At 38.8% G+C, this 14,987-nt stretch overlaps 1 long non-coding RNA gene across 1 annotated transcript; it reads left to right on the top strand.

Annotated features, from left to right (window-relative positions):
• The first annotated feature begins 9,145 nt into the window (after positions 1-9,145).
• On the top strand, positions 9,146-12,449 carry LOC120432897. The gene is made up of 3 exons (XR_005608171.1): positions 9,146-9,221; positions 9,867-9,918; positions 11,335-12,449. It is a non-coding gene; the product is annotated as an uncharacterized LOC120432897 (long non-coding RNA).
• Positions 12,450-14,987: the final 2,538 nt, after the last annotated feature.

Consider the following 14,987-nt stretch of genomic DNA (forward strand, 5'->3'; position numbering starts at 1 on the left):
GGAGGGTGCGTGAGAGATATGATAGGAGGGTGTATGAATATTTTAATTTATAGTGAGAGAGGTTTTATTGGGGTGGTAGGAGAAAGTCAGGGGCGGCTGGGCTGGAAGTTCTTCCTGTGAGCGTTGCTGCAATAATATTTACCTTAAACAAAGCACAGTGGGACAGCAGTGGCAGCGGGGAGCAGAGGAGAGACGTAAAGTCTTTCCATCTTCCCTCTCCCTCAGCCATTTCTTCCTTATTCACTGCTTGTCAGATAAAGTGGGTCAGCATTACACATCAGCACAACCCGCTGGAGTGGAGGAAGGGGAGGATTTAAGAGACAGATGGGGGCGATGGGAACGAGGTAAGAGAGAGTGCAGAAAGGAAGACAGAGATGCTGCAAGCAGGCAATGTTGACAAAGAGAGTAGCTGTAGGAAAGTGAGAGAGAGCAGGCATGGAGGAGAGGAGGAATGAAGAGATAAGCCAACAATTCATTTATCTTTATGTTTCAGTGGACCACTTGAAGCCCGGGTATGGTAGCTGCCAGCTTTAAGAAGCCCTTCACGATGGAGAGTCAGTCATTACCGTGTTTAAAGCACTGCTCTCATCCTCCTCCCCTCTTCTCACCCTGGCTCCTGATTTAGATCCTCAGGTTTATGTAGTTTTGTTTTTCAAAGTGTGGGAAATGATGCTGCAGAAGAGGAGGAGGAGGAGGTGAGCCAGGGGAGGGAGAGAGAGAGGGTGAGAGGGGCAGATGAAGAGATTGAGAGCAGGATTAGCTCAGCCATGTGTCAGCCTGTGCCTGTGAATGTATTTGCCCGTATCCAGTATCTCCAAACACATGTTTACCCACCTCGCAGGCATCCAAAAGCAACGACGGTAGACGTCTCTGCCTGCCTCACAGGCCAGCCTGACATCAGAGCAGGCCAGAATAGCCACTCGCTGTTTGTTATTCTGGGCAGAGGAATCGCTGATCCAGATACGGGGGGTGAAAAACCACCAGGGCATGCTTTGTACTGAAGCTAAATCCATATAACTCATCTTTTTATTAGAGGGGAAGAGAGCAGGTACGGAGCTGGTTATATTAGTTTTAAACTGCCTCTTGACTTCAGAAAGAAATGGTTCTTTTGCATAATCCTCACAATTGAAACTGAGCACGTTTCACAGGAACTACTTTCTAGGAAATTGTGGACTTGAAGTATCGAGAGTAACAAGGACAGTGTTTATGAAAGAAGCTATTTACAGTCCTTAATTACAAAAATGTTAGCATATCCGGCACGCTGTGGAGTCGAGCTCCTGGGAGATCAGCTTATATCTGAGCTAATAATGCTTGTAGAACCCACTATTTCAGATGCTTCAGCCTGCACACATTTGCTGCACATCTGCAAGCCACTTTGCAAATTTATGTCCAATTCATACTGCATCTGACTTAACCAATGCCTCATCTGTTGTCATCCACAGCTTTACTCTGGGTATCCATGTGGAAGGGCGGAGAGTTTGGAGAACACAGTCTTGCCACCAAATATGGTGGATGTGGATGAAAATAAAACATCTTCTTTATGTTTAGTGGTACTGACTGAAACAAGGTTGCCATTACCTTAATTTTATTGATCTAGAGGCTTTTCAAGAGATTCTGAGCTAGTAAATCTTGAAGAAATTACAGATAGCAAATAGACTGTAAATACCCTAGTAGTGTAAGTATCCAATGTGAGTGCTGAATTTATAGTCATGTCAGGACGGCATGGTGGAATAGGGGTCAGCAGTGTCAAATCCACCATCCAGCTAGAGCGTTTCTGTGTGGAGTTTGTATGTTTTCCCTGTGTCTGGAGGTTCTCTCCAGGTATTTCAGCTCCCTAACAAAGCGCAAAGACATCCTGTTAGTTAATTAGTTTTTCTAATTGGTAGGTGTGATTGGATGTCTGTCTCTCTGTGTTAGCCCTGTGACAGACTGGCAACCTGTCCATGGCACACAATAAACAGTTTGATACGCCTTCAATAAACATGCTTAAAACAAGTTACCCAAAAGAAATAAGAGTTTCAGACAGAGGATGAATTAAGAGGCTGCATAGACTAAATAGGCATTCATTTAAACTAGTGAAACATGCAAAGTAGCCCAAATATAAAAACATGGAGTTTGTCAAGTCAAGTCAAGTCATCTTTATTTATATAGCACATTTAAAAGACATCAAGTGTCGGCCAAAGTGCTGAACAAAGGGATAATATAATGAAAGAATTAAAATAGAAGAAAAAACATTTTTTAAAAAAGGAATTGTAGAACATGTAAGAGTATATAACATATAATGTACATGCAAATATGCACATACATATACAAAAACTGTACACATTCACACACAAGCACACATATGTGAACATAACGTATATACACATACAACACCATCCAATAAAATAAGAGACCAAATAAACAAAAATAAAAAGGATATCAAAGAGAAATGTAAAAGCCTTGGAAAATAAGTAGGTCTTAAGATTCGATTTAAAGACTTCCAAGGATGAAGAAAATTTTCTGTTTGAAAAACAGTTAATAATTTTTGTGGTTTTGATTTTGTAAAATCCTCTGAAACCCACTGAGAGGGACACATTTTGTACATTCTGTCTAGTTTCCCCTCCTCTCTGTTTTACGCCGCCTCACCTCTCCCACCCTCTGTTAAAGCATCTGCCAAGACAAGTGCATCTCAGGCTGTCCAATCTGTGCAAACCTCAGTGAAGTACCTGTGACTCATGCCATCCAAACCCACCTTGGTCCCCTATGAGCCTGCCAGATGAAAACATTGAGAATTTTCTCAGGTTTTTCAAAAAATGGAAGAAAAAAAACCTCAACTACAAAGCAAAAAGGTCTTTTTGCTTTGTAGTTTGGCGGCGGTACACCTCGTCAAGATCCTCAATGACATCAAACGCTTGGCAGAGGGTTATCCAACCAGCTGGTGCAGATGGCTACACTCAAGCAGGACATTCTAATGAGGAGCAGGTAGGGCATTAGTAGTCTGGGCAGAGTGGCAGCGCCCGGGAGACAGCAGAAACACACATATACATGCAGCTCTAACCAGCAATATGCAGAGAGGAGGTGTGGAGGTTTTGCATGCTTTAAGCAGCTAGGATGGGAAACTGTGGTGGACTCTTGACAACTTACTTCATCCTTCAGACATACTCACATATTTACAGACGTGCACATCCATACATAACTATCTCATAGTCTAGTCTGGCAGCACAGCATGTCAGAGTTGAAACAGCATGAGACAGGCTCATATCTCTGTTACAGTGCTGGGAGCTTGAGGATTCTCTTGCTCTGGGGTGGAAAGTGGGGGTTAATGGGTTCATCAACTCAAGTCAACAGCAGGCTACTACTGCCACCTAGTGGGATTATTGGATGACAATCTACCCTGCTTTGAGATAATGGGGGTATGTAAACAGAGGGGGGTGCATTATCTGGGGGATACTGCGAGGTGATGTAGTGTGAGAATGAGAAATGTTTTTCTCATTTTTAAGGCTTCATGTTAGATGAGACATAAGACTTAAGGCTGGTGTTCTAAAGAGTCTCACAGGTTAAATTTTCCTCTATAAGATGCAGAGGCATTTTTAATATATACATTTTTAAAAAAAAATAAAAGGCAAAATTAAAAAAATGTATTACTATTTAAATCTTAATCCAAATGCAAATTCTGTTAAGAGCTCAAAAATAGTATACCCTATTTGGTGTTTTTAATTTACCATTTGGAGAGCAACTTTGTAGTCAAGGACTACAAAAGAATTTTGTAGTTAAGAATTTAATGCATTTACAATAAAAACAAGCCGAGGGCATTAAAACACAAGAGCTAAAGTCATTGTTTTTGTTTATTTGTTATTGTTTTCGGCACAACACTACAGGTGTCTGTAAGTTGCAGTTGCAGTACTTTAGCATTCGACTAGCGCTAGGAGCATAAAGGGAGTGACACTTTTTAAGTAGAAGGTCATCGCAACTCCATTGTTTCTTTCAGCTCAACAAACATCACACAATTTGTTTGTGCGTAGTTTGTCTCACAGTGTGTTGCTAGCTAAAGTTCCAGCTGCTGTATTTCACAGGGAGAGAAAAGACAGAGATCTAACTTCACCCAGAGATGGAGGAAGATAAGAAAGACAGGACAGGAGAGGAAGAAGAGAGCTTAGAGTTAAATGTAAGAATGCTCAGTGGTGCTTGATAAACTGGAAATTTTAAGCTTACATGGAAGTCTTCATGTTTTTAATCAGATATTGGGTCTGTACATGTGACATTATGCTTTTTCATATTGTGAAACCTGCTGCAAGACAAACTGGGGTAGGCTAACTGTTTTTAAAGGCTGCAAAATCCTCTGCAGGTTAGTGCAGGATAAACAGGTTTTCTGTACGGGTGGGTTTAAAATAAAGAGCAGTGTGTGACTGGTGCACAGTGGCTGTGGTTTCATGGTCAGAGTTAGATTACATCAAGTGTAGCAGAGACTCATATGAATTTAGCTGATGTTGCTTAGATCCATTCATCAAATTCCAAATTCATACCAACTGTATAGGGTACAATATAAAGACAGCATAAACAGGTACTGCCAATGTAGGATGGAAATCACCCATGCCAACTCATCATGAAGCATCTGCTCACATCTGGTTGAATTCAGGTGTGTACATCCACACAGAGCAGCAGGTCAGCTGATCACAGCCTGTACACTAAGAAATCTCCTGGAGATCTCAATGGAAATTATTGTGAGTTATGATTATTTTCCTTACACTGAGCCATTACAACCAATTCTAAGGTTCCCCCACCTGCTGAATCCACTTTAACCCCTGACTGGACACATTTTCCTATTTCGAGGCAATGTCACCCTCTACAATGTAGGCAACAAAAAACAGATATCTTTTTTTTTAATTTTCCTTCTTTTTTTCAGATTCAAGCTGAATATAATTAGAATGTTAACAAGTTAGACTAAAGTTTGTATTCCCATCTACTGATATTATTTTATCGTTAAGTTAATATAGCACAAGGTTCAGTTAGCTTTGCACAAAAACAGAAACATCCTCCAAAGAGCTACTTTTTACTTCCCTACTTTCAGTAGATTTCAGAGTTTGTACTTTTTTCCTTTATCTTGAGTAAAGAAGCTGAATCAGTAATTCAGCTTTATTTTTTAGCAGTAGTATTTGTACTTCTACTTCAGTACAGATTGTCTGTACTTTTGCCAGCTCTGGTAGCCAATCCCAGGTCTCCTTGACATCTGTCTGTAATGTCCATTTTGTTCCTTCTGCTTGCTGTGCTGTGTATCTGCTCCCTTGATTGTGACCTCCCTCTTTTATACAGTGACTGAGCACTTGTTGATAATTTCCTTGATTAGGTAAATACGAGTTTGAAGTGATAACTTTTCAAAATAAAAGCATGCAAAAATATATAAAAACATTCAACTACAAATGCGAACTAATAAAACAAACACAATAAAACATTCAAACTGATTCCACAACATGACAACAACAAAAAAACCTCCAACAGAGCTGTATTTTAAAGTATCTGTTCCTGTCAGAACCCCTTAGAATATATCTGTGAATGTATCCATCGATCCATTTATTTTCCAAAATGCCCCTAGGGCCTGGAGCCTAGCCCAGCTAGACACCAGGGTGGATCTACTGTGGTGCCATGTGCCACTCTAAAATAATTTGTTGCCAACCTGAGCACTACCCTAGTTTTGCATAGTTTTGTTTATTAAAATGAGCTAGGATTGATGCTTTGAGCAAGTCTAGCTACAAATGAAAATGAATATGAATTTTAAAACTGAATATATTAAATTATCTCACCTGGCTTTGACTTTGTCAACCCATCTGATTTCCATGCCACCCTAAGAAAATGTATCTAGATCCATCCCTGACTGTGTGAGAGCTGCTGTGAATTCAAGTTGTTTTACATCGAGTGGCCAGCAGAGGTCAGTGTTGAGTAGTAAATGTAGTTTAGTAAACCGGCAGCAGCAGGCTTTGGATAATGCTGATGTCAAGTAAGTTTTAAGGAGGTTACAACTCAGTGGATGTGCTGCACAATCGAGTGTCTTCAGTTGTTTTTATTACTGATGCATTTCTTTATTCCTGTCATTATGTTAAGGTTGCCTCCTTATTTTAGACTTGACTTAAATGACCTGCCAAAAGAAGAATTATGAACAAATGCTAATATGGGTGCTTGCATTTGTACAATGAAACAGGGTGACTATTCACTCTTAACAACTTATTTATCAAAAACAAAATTTACACTGCTTTCAATCATAATTTTTCTTTTCATAAATTTAACTTAAATCTAGGACAACATTATTTTTGTTTGGTTTTTTTTTAATTAACCTGAGTTTTTCGTATTTTGTTTTATTCGATTTTTATTGCATTTATAGATAAATCACGAAACACTCCAATTCTGTCTGTGTTGTTGCATCTGAAGGTGTTGCATGATTTCAGTATTAGTCTTTGACACACTTTCTCTAGTTTTCTGTCTTGGAGGCTGAGCATCTGTTCAGCGTGGCTCACAGGTTGAGTTTTCTATCTGTTAATAATTACAGCCTTGTGTTCTGCCTTCACCAGGACTGGATTTATTGGCTAGTCGATACCACAAAAACCAAATCCTGCCACAGTAATCTGATCGATGTCGGAGCAGCCATATGTCAAAGCAGCTTATGATTAGCTGTCACTGTATGAAACCCTTGGCACAAGCCTGCGGATTTTTCTGAGGTCAGTGGATAAAATTATGGAAATGTTTATGAACATGATCACAAGTGGCCTCAGATGTTTATGGAGCGATTATTTTTCTTCATATACAAACAGTGGTCAGTTTGGTTTGTGTGTTTTGTTTTGATATGTTGAATCTGAAGACCTCCCAGGGAAAATATTCTATTCAAGCACTTTCCAAATTAATGCAGTGTATAAAGATTTAAAATGTATGCTGTGTATTTTACTGTTGTTTCCTTCTTTTTTATAAAAGAAGATTTCATTAAGATAGCCTTATAAAATAATGTTTTTTTACTTGTGTTTAAACTATGGAAGTTTTCACTCTTAACCCATTTTTTGGTACAGAATAAAAATCAATGTAAATTCTTTAATGAATATTTAAATTCTGGCCTTTTTTATGTTAAGAAAAGACTTCAGAGAAATCCATCACATAAAACTGAATAATGATCTTAGTCGCAAAACTGTGGCTTTTTATCCTCGACCCATCTCTTCTGTGGCCTATAAATTGGGTTGAGCTCAGTCACTGTCTGTCTAAGTTAAGTCAGCCAGAGAGAGCTGATGGGCTTTAGGAAACCATTCATTGTAGCAAACGTACACTTTTCAGGCCCCATTGAAAGAGTGACCTGCTGAAATGATCTGAGGGCAGAGGATCTTCTCTACTTACAGCTGTCTGCTCCCTCATTTGTCTTTGTTATGCTTACCCCGCCTTTTAAATTTAATTGAATGTGGATTTTTTTTAACTCCACTTGAAGTTTGTTTCTTTTCAGTAATTGTGTGTCTGGTTGAGTAAAATCTCTGCTTAAAAAATGACTACTTAAAGTCATGCATGTTAGCAATAACTTTATGGCTCTCTGCTAGAAGCGTTTAGCAGGAACAGCATATGGTGCACATAGAAATACATAGATTATCAATTTGATACGTGAGAATATAGCAACTGTTTCTGGGTCCAAGCCTCCACTGCACTGGATGAGACTCTTGCCTACATGGTGTAATGCTCTGTCCCTCGTTTTTTGAATAGCTATCAAAAACGATTCAGTTGCCATTTCAGGACTCTACAGCCTGTATAAGCACTTGTGTAACATGTGTAGCATGTGTAGCAAGCCTTAAGCTACATTTTTAAAAGGCCATTCTAGACAGTGTTTCTGTTCTGATAGTGTAAAAACCACTCTGCTATGTCTGCCCATTAAGATTTCAGTGTGGACAGTCAGCTAACCATCCATCCATTTTCTTTCATTCAGTTTTTTTTTTTTCACATTATCCAAATTACACAATGGCATGATAATAACTTCATATTATGAATAGGATCAGAAACTCTTTTTAATCTCTCTGTCATTTGTAATTTAACCCTACATCTTCTCTACACAAGTGTTTATAATAGGCTAACCATAGTTTTGTAGCTAGCCATGACACAGCATGTCATTTAATGTAAGCTAGCACAGTTTCGCTAACCTTACAAACTTCAGTGTTCATGAAAACGCTTCACATACGTTTGCCTTTCTTTCAATATCTTCAAATTCAAAGATGGAATGGAAATAATAAAAGAGTTATCTGTTACTTGAAATTGTGTTTTGATTTAAATCTTTGTTTCTAACAAAATCACACAAGTTAGTTAACTGATGCTATTTGCATTAGCTGGCTAAAATAAAACCGCTGTTACCAGAATACATTTTTTATCAGAAAACTAGTATTGATATGTGTAGCTAATGTTTTTATGTATTTTTGAACACACTGTTTATTTCTGCTTTTTAGCAGTTTCGTGGCAGTTCCATACAATTTAGTAATTACTTGCATATATATGCATATATGGCTATGAATCGATTATATAAAACCCTGTATACATGGGCACTTTAGCCTACTTTTCTGCATCAGTATCTGCAGCGAGCACAAGGGGCCGTTTGTTCCTATCCTGCTCGCTGTGTGTGTTTGTGTGTTCCTTCATCCTGTCCAGCATCGAGCCAAGGGCCCATCTGGCTCCAGTGAGGGCCACTTCTTCACGGTGCCTCAGCCTGATTCATGGGCAATGGACAGCTTCAGCTGCTATCCCACTTCCACCGTTTTGCAAAAAAAAATATTCTGCATACCTCCCAGCTCCCACTGCTCTCCCACTGACAGACAAACTCTGCAGAGATCCAATATTTCTTTGAGTAAGTAGAATCCTTCAAAAAAAAGTGTTGGCCAACATTTACATCTGCTTCTGTCCATCTGCTTTACGAAATCCCCGCTTGTTCTTGACCTGGGAGTTCCAACGCACAGCCACCTTTGCCTTTTCCTCTCCTTTGCTTGCCCTCAAGGTTTTCCAGTTTTACCTCCATGTCATAAAACCATTGTACAACGCCCTTATGGAAGAACGAGTGTGCAAATTACAGCCAACTTTCCTCTCTGTGTTGTTTTTTCTTTCTCCCTTTCTTAATTCACCCTGCATCTTAATCGCTCGCTCTCTTTCTCTTGTCTTTTCAGCTTTCACACTCGTCAACATGACATAACCACAAATGCAAGATTGCTAGTTTGTCCTCAGACTGCTGGCCAAACCTCACGGTATGGACTGTGTAGTTCGTGGGCGATTCTGTTGCACAATCCAGAGCCATGAGGCACTCGTAGTCTCAGATATGCACTCATAGGAACTCCCCTGTCAATCACATCACAAGACCACAGAGCCTATGAAAAGACAAAAGGCAAAGAAATTGCATGAATTATGAATGGATATTGACGGCTGGATTGGATTCATATCCTCTGCTGATGTGGCAGTATGGTAACATATGACCTCTAACATGCTGCACAGGGAGATGCATTACCTCTGCATATAGCTTTACTACATATAGTAAAAAATTGTCTGCTGTTAACCAAACACCCCAGGACAGATTTTTGCATTATTTAAACTGCAGTTTAGTGTCATGATTTCCTGGTCACTTGCCTGGTGGTGTTCTTATGAATTTGAGGTTGAGATATAAAACATATGCATGCAGTACTTTATCAGGGTTCATAATTGCTGACATTCTATGAACAAGTCAAGTTACTGATTTACTTTAAGGCAAATTTAATATTAAACTGAAATTAAACAACTCTTTTCAAATTTAAAAAAAGCTCTTTTTTAAATTCAACATGCTACAATGTTATATTAAATAAACTGCTCTATTTTCTTATGAGCTCGGTGTAATTAGATCAATTGTCATGTCATTCCAGGTCAACTAATGGCTGAAGTCATGAGTTGAGTTTTGATACTTAAAGTATTAAGGTGGGTAAACACCCTACAAATTTTTCTCCTGTTCCTAATATTTTCTATTAATACCCATAATGCACTGCATTAGAAAACCTGATTTCAGCTTCACATAAGAGCTTTGTTGTATGTCTCAGATGGGTCACATGGACTTGTCTCATAACATTACAATGATGCAAGTGTAGTGGTATCAACTTCAAATGCTCCACATACTCTACTGGTTTGCCAGTGGCTGCAGGCAATCTAGAACTAATTAAGAAGATCAAATGCACATTTTAAGTGCTTAAATGGAGCATATTTACCACCCCACTTCTGAAAAAAGGTAGTACACTGTGTGAAATGTCATTAAAAACAGAATGCACTTTTTTTAGTTTGCCCCCTTGAATGTTTTTAACTATGATAATCTTAGTTGTGATATTTAAAAAGTAAAATGTTTATATTCAGTGAATATTAGAAATCCACAAGTAAACATTTGGTAGAATTAAAAACATACAAGGGCATGTTCAGTGGACAGCACAGTTCCCTGAGGTGTAAGTCATCATAGGTGATGCTATATGTTGGAGAAAGGCTAAACAGGAATATGATTTCCCACCCATTTCTTCCCGTTAAAAGGGATTTTTTCCTTACCACTCTTGCCAAAGAGTCTCTGAGGGTTAAACCACAGTAGATATGAATTTTCTCATACAGTACACATTAACTCTCCGTCACCTGCTTCCACTAGTTTTTCTTCAGCTGACCCTGTATGGATAGCAGATGTTAGGCCTTGTATCTTCTTTATCAGTACATCTGGTTACCCTTTCAGTATCAGTTAACCCTCTGAGGTCTAAGCCATCATAGTTGTTAACTTTACCCTAATCTTATATTTTAGAGAAGGGCAAAACTGAATTTTCTTAGGAGAAAAGCATGCCGACAGTTTTTAATGTGTGTTAGAATGTTCTTTTTCTTTGTTTACTGATTTGGGACTTGGAAGAAGAATCGGAATTTAGACTTGGATAAGGGAAAATTGGTATCCTGTTGCCACGATTCTGGCTCCAGTGATTTGGCAACAGGGGTTTGGTTCCTGTCGCCATATACGACACTCCACCTGGGCAGGGAGCTTTAGCTGAGACTCACCCCCTCCTCTAAAGAAAGGATGTAAGCTAAAAGGGCAAAAGGTGAATATATAAATACTTAAATAACTGAAATAATAAATAATACAATTTAATATATATATAAAAAAATCTAAAATAATCAAAAAGACATACAAAGAGAGAATATGTCAGTCAACCTAATGAAATTCTATGAAAAAGAAAAACAAAAGAAAAAAATAAGAAGAAGAAATTTTTTTTATCATGCATTATAAAATAATTATGCATTATTTTACCCCACAAAGAAAAGAAAATAATCTTTTTAGACCTTTAGAGCTGAATAACTTCCTCTTTCTTGTTTTCACAGGTTTGACTCTGCTGAGATTTCCCTTATATACTTGGGTAAGTTTAATTTTTATTTTATTTTTGGGGGGTTAGTATATTCAGGTAACTTAGACTACATAGGGCAAGAGACAAATTAAGCTCATTCTATTATTTTCCTAATGCATATGCATATCACAAAACTGCTGCTACTGTGAAGGATTTTCACCATGGTAAGGATGTTGTGAAAACCTGCTGTTGTGACAGGCCTAATGTCCATCACACATCTTCAAGAGAAAATTGAAACCACCCTTGCACTTGCCTCTGTAACTGGACAGAATTCCCTTTTTGGCTTATGATGTGACTGTTAAAGGTTTATAGTTTCCTCTTTGTATTGGGCGGGTCATGGCTGTTAGTTTTACGAAGGGAAAATGTCCTTAGAAAATGTGTGCAGTGGCCACGGGTTTTTCTCTTGTTAAGGCCGCATACTTAATTTAGTTTTTCTACAGGTATCCTAAGACAGTACTCAGTAGTAAGAGACAAGACAATAGGTGCAGTTTACTGGCTTATGGTTAACAGGAAGAATTTTCCGTGTTTCTGTCCTGTGTGCAGATTCTTGCCTTGCATCTGCCAAGCCACTAAATAAGAGTCCCTCTGTGCTTTTAAAATGTTCTACTTTTTCTTCATAACTGTATTTGCTCACCTGCTGTGAGCATCGTGTTGTCAGACGGCACTTCAGTCTGGCTTACTGCATGGCTTTGTTTGCTATGGCAACCAGATTACTACACGGTTTAGCACAAGCGATGTTTACAAATGTAGTTGGGATTTTTATGAGCCAGGACATCTTTCAGACTACTTGGCAAGGTGGGGCCCAGCAAGAGACCTACAGCTATGTATGAGGGTGTAGGGAGCAGACAAGTGAACAGAAGGAGCCTCTCCTTCTCAAGGTGGGGCCTCTTGTATGTCTCTAATACACATAACAAGACGCTACAACGAAGGACATCATCAACTGATGACAAGAATACAATATTGACACCTTCTTGGGACAATCAGGCTTTAATTTTGTAAAACTATATTCTATAAATGTGTAAGTAGTAATACAACATACTACTTTCTCATACAGTTTCTCTCTGATTTCTCAGACTTTTTATCTGATTTAGTGCTCAGCTCAGATAAAATAATTATTGTGGGTGATTTTAACATCCATGTAGATGCTAAAAATGACAGCCTCAACATCGCATTTAATCTGTTATTAGACTCAATTGGCTTCTCTCAAAATGTAAAAGAACCCACCCACCACTTTAATCACACTCTAGATCTTGTTTTAACATATGGCATAGAAACTGAACATTTAACAGTGTTTCCTGAAAACCCTCTGCTGTCTGATCATTTCCTGATAACATTTACATTTACAATAATTGATTACACAGCAGTGGAGAGTAGACTTTATCAAAGTAGATGTCTTTCTGAAAGTGCTGTAACTAAGTTTAAGAATATAATCCACCCACTGTTATCATCTTCAATGCCCTGTACCAACACAGAGCAGAGCAGCTATCTGAACGCTACTCCAACAGAGGTCGATTATCTTGTTAATAATTTTACCTCCTCACTACGCATGCGACTCTGGATACTGTAGCTCCTGTGAAAACTAAGGCCTCAAATCCGAAGTCCCTGACTCCGTGGTATAATTCTCAAACACGTAGCCTAAAGCAGATAACTCGTAAGCTGGAGAGGAAATGGCGTGTCACAAATTTAGAGGATCATCATTTAGCCTGGAGAAATAGTTTGCTGCTTTATAAGAAAGCCCTCCATAAAGCCAGAACATCTTACTATTCGTCACTGATTGAAGAAAATAAGAACAACCCCAGGTTTCTCTTCAGCACTGTAGCCAGGCTGACAAACAGTCAGAGCTCTACTGAGCCAACCATCCCTTTAACGTTAACTAGTTATGACTTCATGAACTTCTTCACAAATAAAATTTTTATCATTAGAGAAAAAATTACCAATAATCATCCCACAGATGTAATATTATCTACAGCTACTTTTAGTACCATCGATGTTAAGTTAGACTCTTTTTCTCCAATGGATCTTTCTGAGTTAACTTCAATAATTAATTCCTCCAAACCATCAACGTGTCTTTTAGACCCCATTCCTACAAAACTGCTCAAAGAAGTCCTGCCATTAATTAATTCTTCGATCTTAAATATGATCAACCTATCTCTAATAATCGGCTATGTACCACAGGCCTTCAAGGTGGCTGTAGTTAAACCTTTACTTAAAAAGCCATCTCTAGACCCAGCTGTCTTAGCTAATTATAGGCCAATCTCCAACCTTCCTTTCATATCAAACATCCTTGAAAGAGTAGTTGTCAAACAGCTAACAGATCATCTGCAGAGGAATGGCTTATTTGAAGAGTTTCAGTCAGGTTTCAGAGCTCATCACAGCACAGAAACAGCTTTTAGTGAAGGTTACAAATGATCTTCTTATGGCCTCTGACAGTGGACTCATCTCTGTGCTTGTCCTGCTAGACCTTAGTGCAGCGTTCGATACTGTTGACCATAATATCCTATTAGAGCGATTAGAACATGCTGTAGGTATTACAGGTACTGCACTGCAGTGGTTTGTATCATATCTATCTAATAGACTCCAATTTGTACATGTAAATGGAGAGTCCTCTTCACACACTAAGGTCAATTATGGTGTTCCACAGGGTTCAGTGCTAGGACCAATTCTATTTACATTGTACATGCTTCCCTTAGGCAGCATCATTAGAAGACATAGCATAAATTTTCACTGCTATGCAGATGACACGCAGCTCTATCTATCCATGAAGCCAGGTAACACACACCAATTAGTTAAACTGCAGGAATGTCTTAAAGACATAAAGACCTGGATGGCCGCTAACTTTCTGCTTCTTAATTCAGATAAAACTGAGGTTATTGTACTCGGCCCTGAAAATCTTAGAAATATGGTATCTAACCAGATTCTTACTCTGGATGGCATTACCTTGGCCTCCAGTAATGCTGTGAGGAACCTTGAGGTCATTTTTGACCAGGACATGTCCTTCAATGCACATATTAAACAAATATGTAAGACTGCTTTCTTCCATTTGCGCAACATCTCTAAAATTAGAAATATCCTGTCTCAGAGTGATGCTGAAAAACTAGTTCATGCATTTATTACTTCCAGGCTGGACTACTGTAATTCTTTATTATCAGGATGTCCTAAAACTCACTGAAAAGCCTTCAGCTGATCCAAAATGCTGCAGCAAGGGTACTGACAGGGACTAGAAAAGAGAGCATATTTCTCCTGTTTTGGCTTCCTTCATTGGCTTCCTGTTAAATCCAGAATTGAATTCAAAATCCTGCTCCTCACATACAAGGTCTTAAATAATCAGGCCCCATCTTATCTTAATGACCTTGTGGTACCATATCACCCCATTAGAGCACTTCGCTCTCGCTCTGCAGGCTTACTTGTTGTTCCTAGAGTATTTAAAAGTAGAATGGGAGGAGAGCCTTCAGTTTTCAGGCCCCTCTTCTGTGGAACCAGCTTCCAGTTTGGATTCGGAGACAGACACTATCTCTACTTTCAAGATTAGGCTTAAAACTTTCCTTTTGCTAAAGCATATAGTTAGGGCTGGACCAGGTGACCCTGAATCCTCCCTTAGTTATGCTGCAATAGACGTAGGCTGCCGGGATT

Source organism: Oreochromis aureus, linkage group 14, assembly GCF_013358895.1.
Source record: "Oreochromis aureus strain Israel breed Guangdong linkage group 14, ZZ_aureus, whole genome shotgun sequence".
Classification (NCBI taxonomy): Eukaryota; Metazoa; Chordata; class Actinopteri; order Cichliformes; family Cichlidae; genus Oreochromis; species Oreochromis aureus.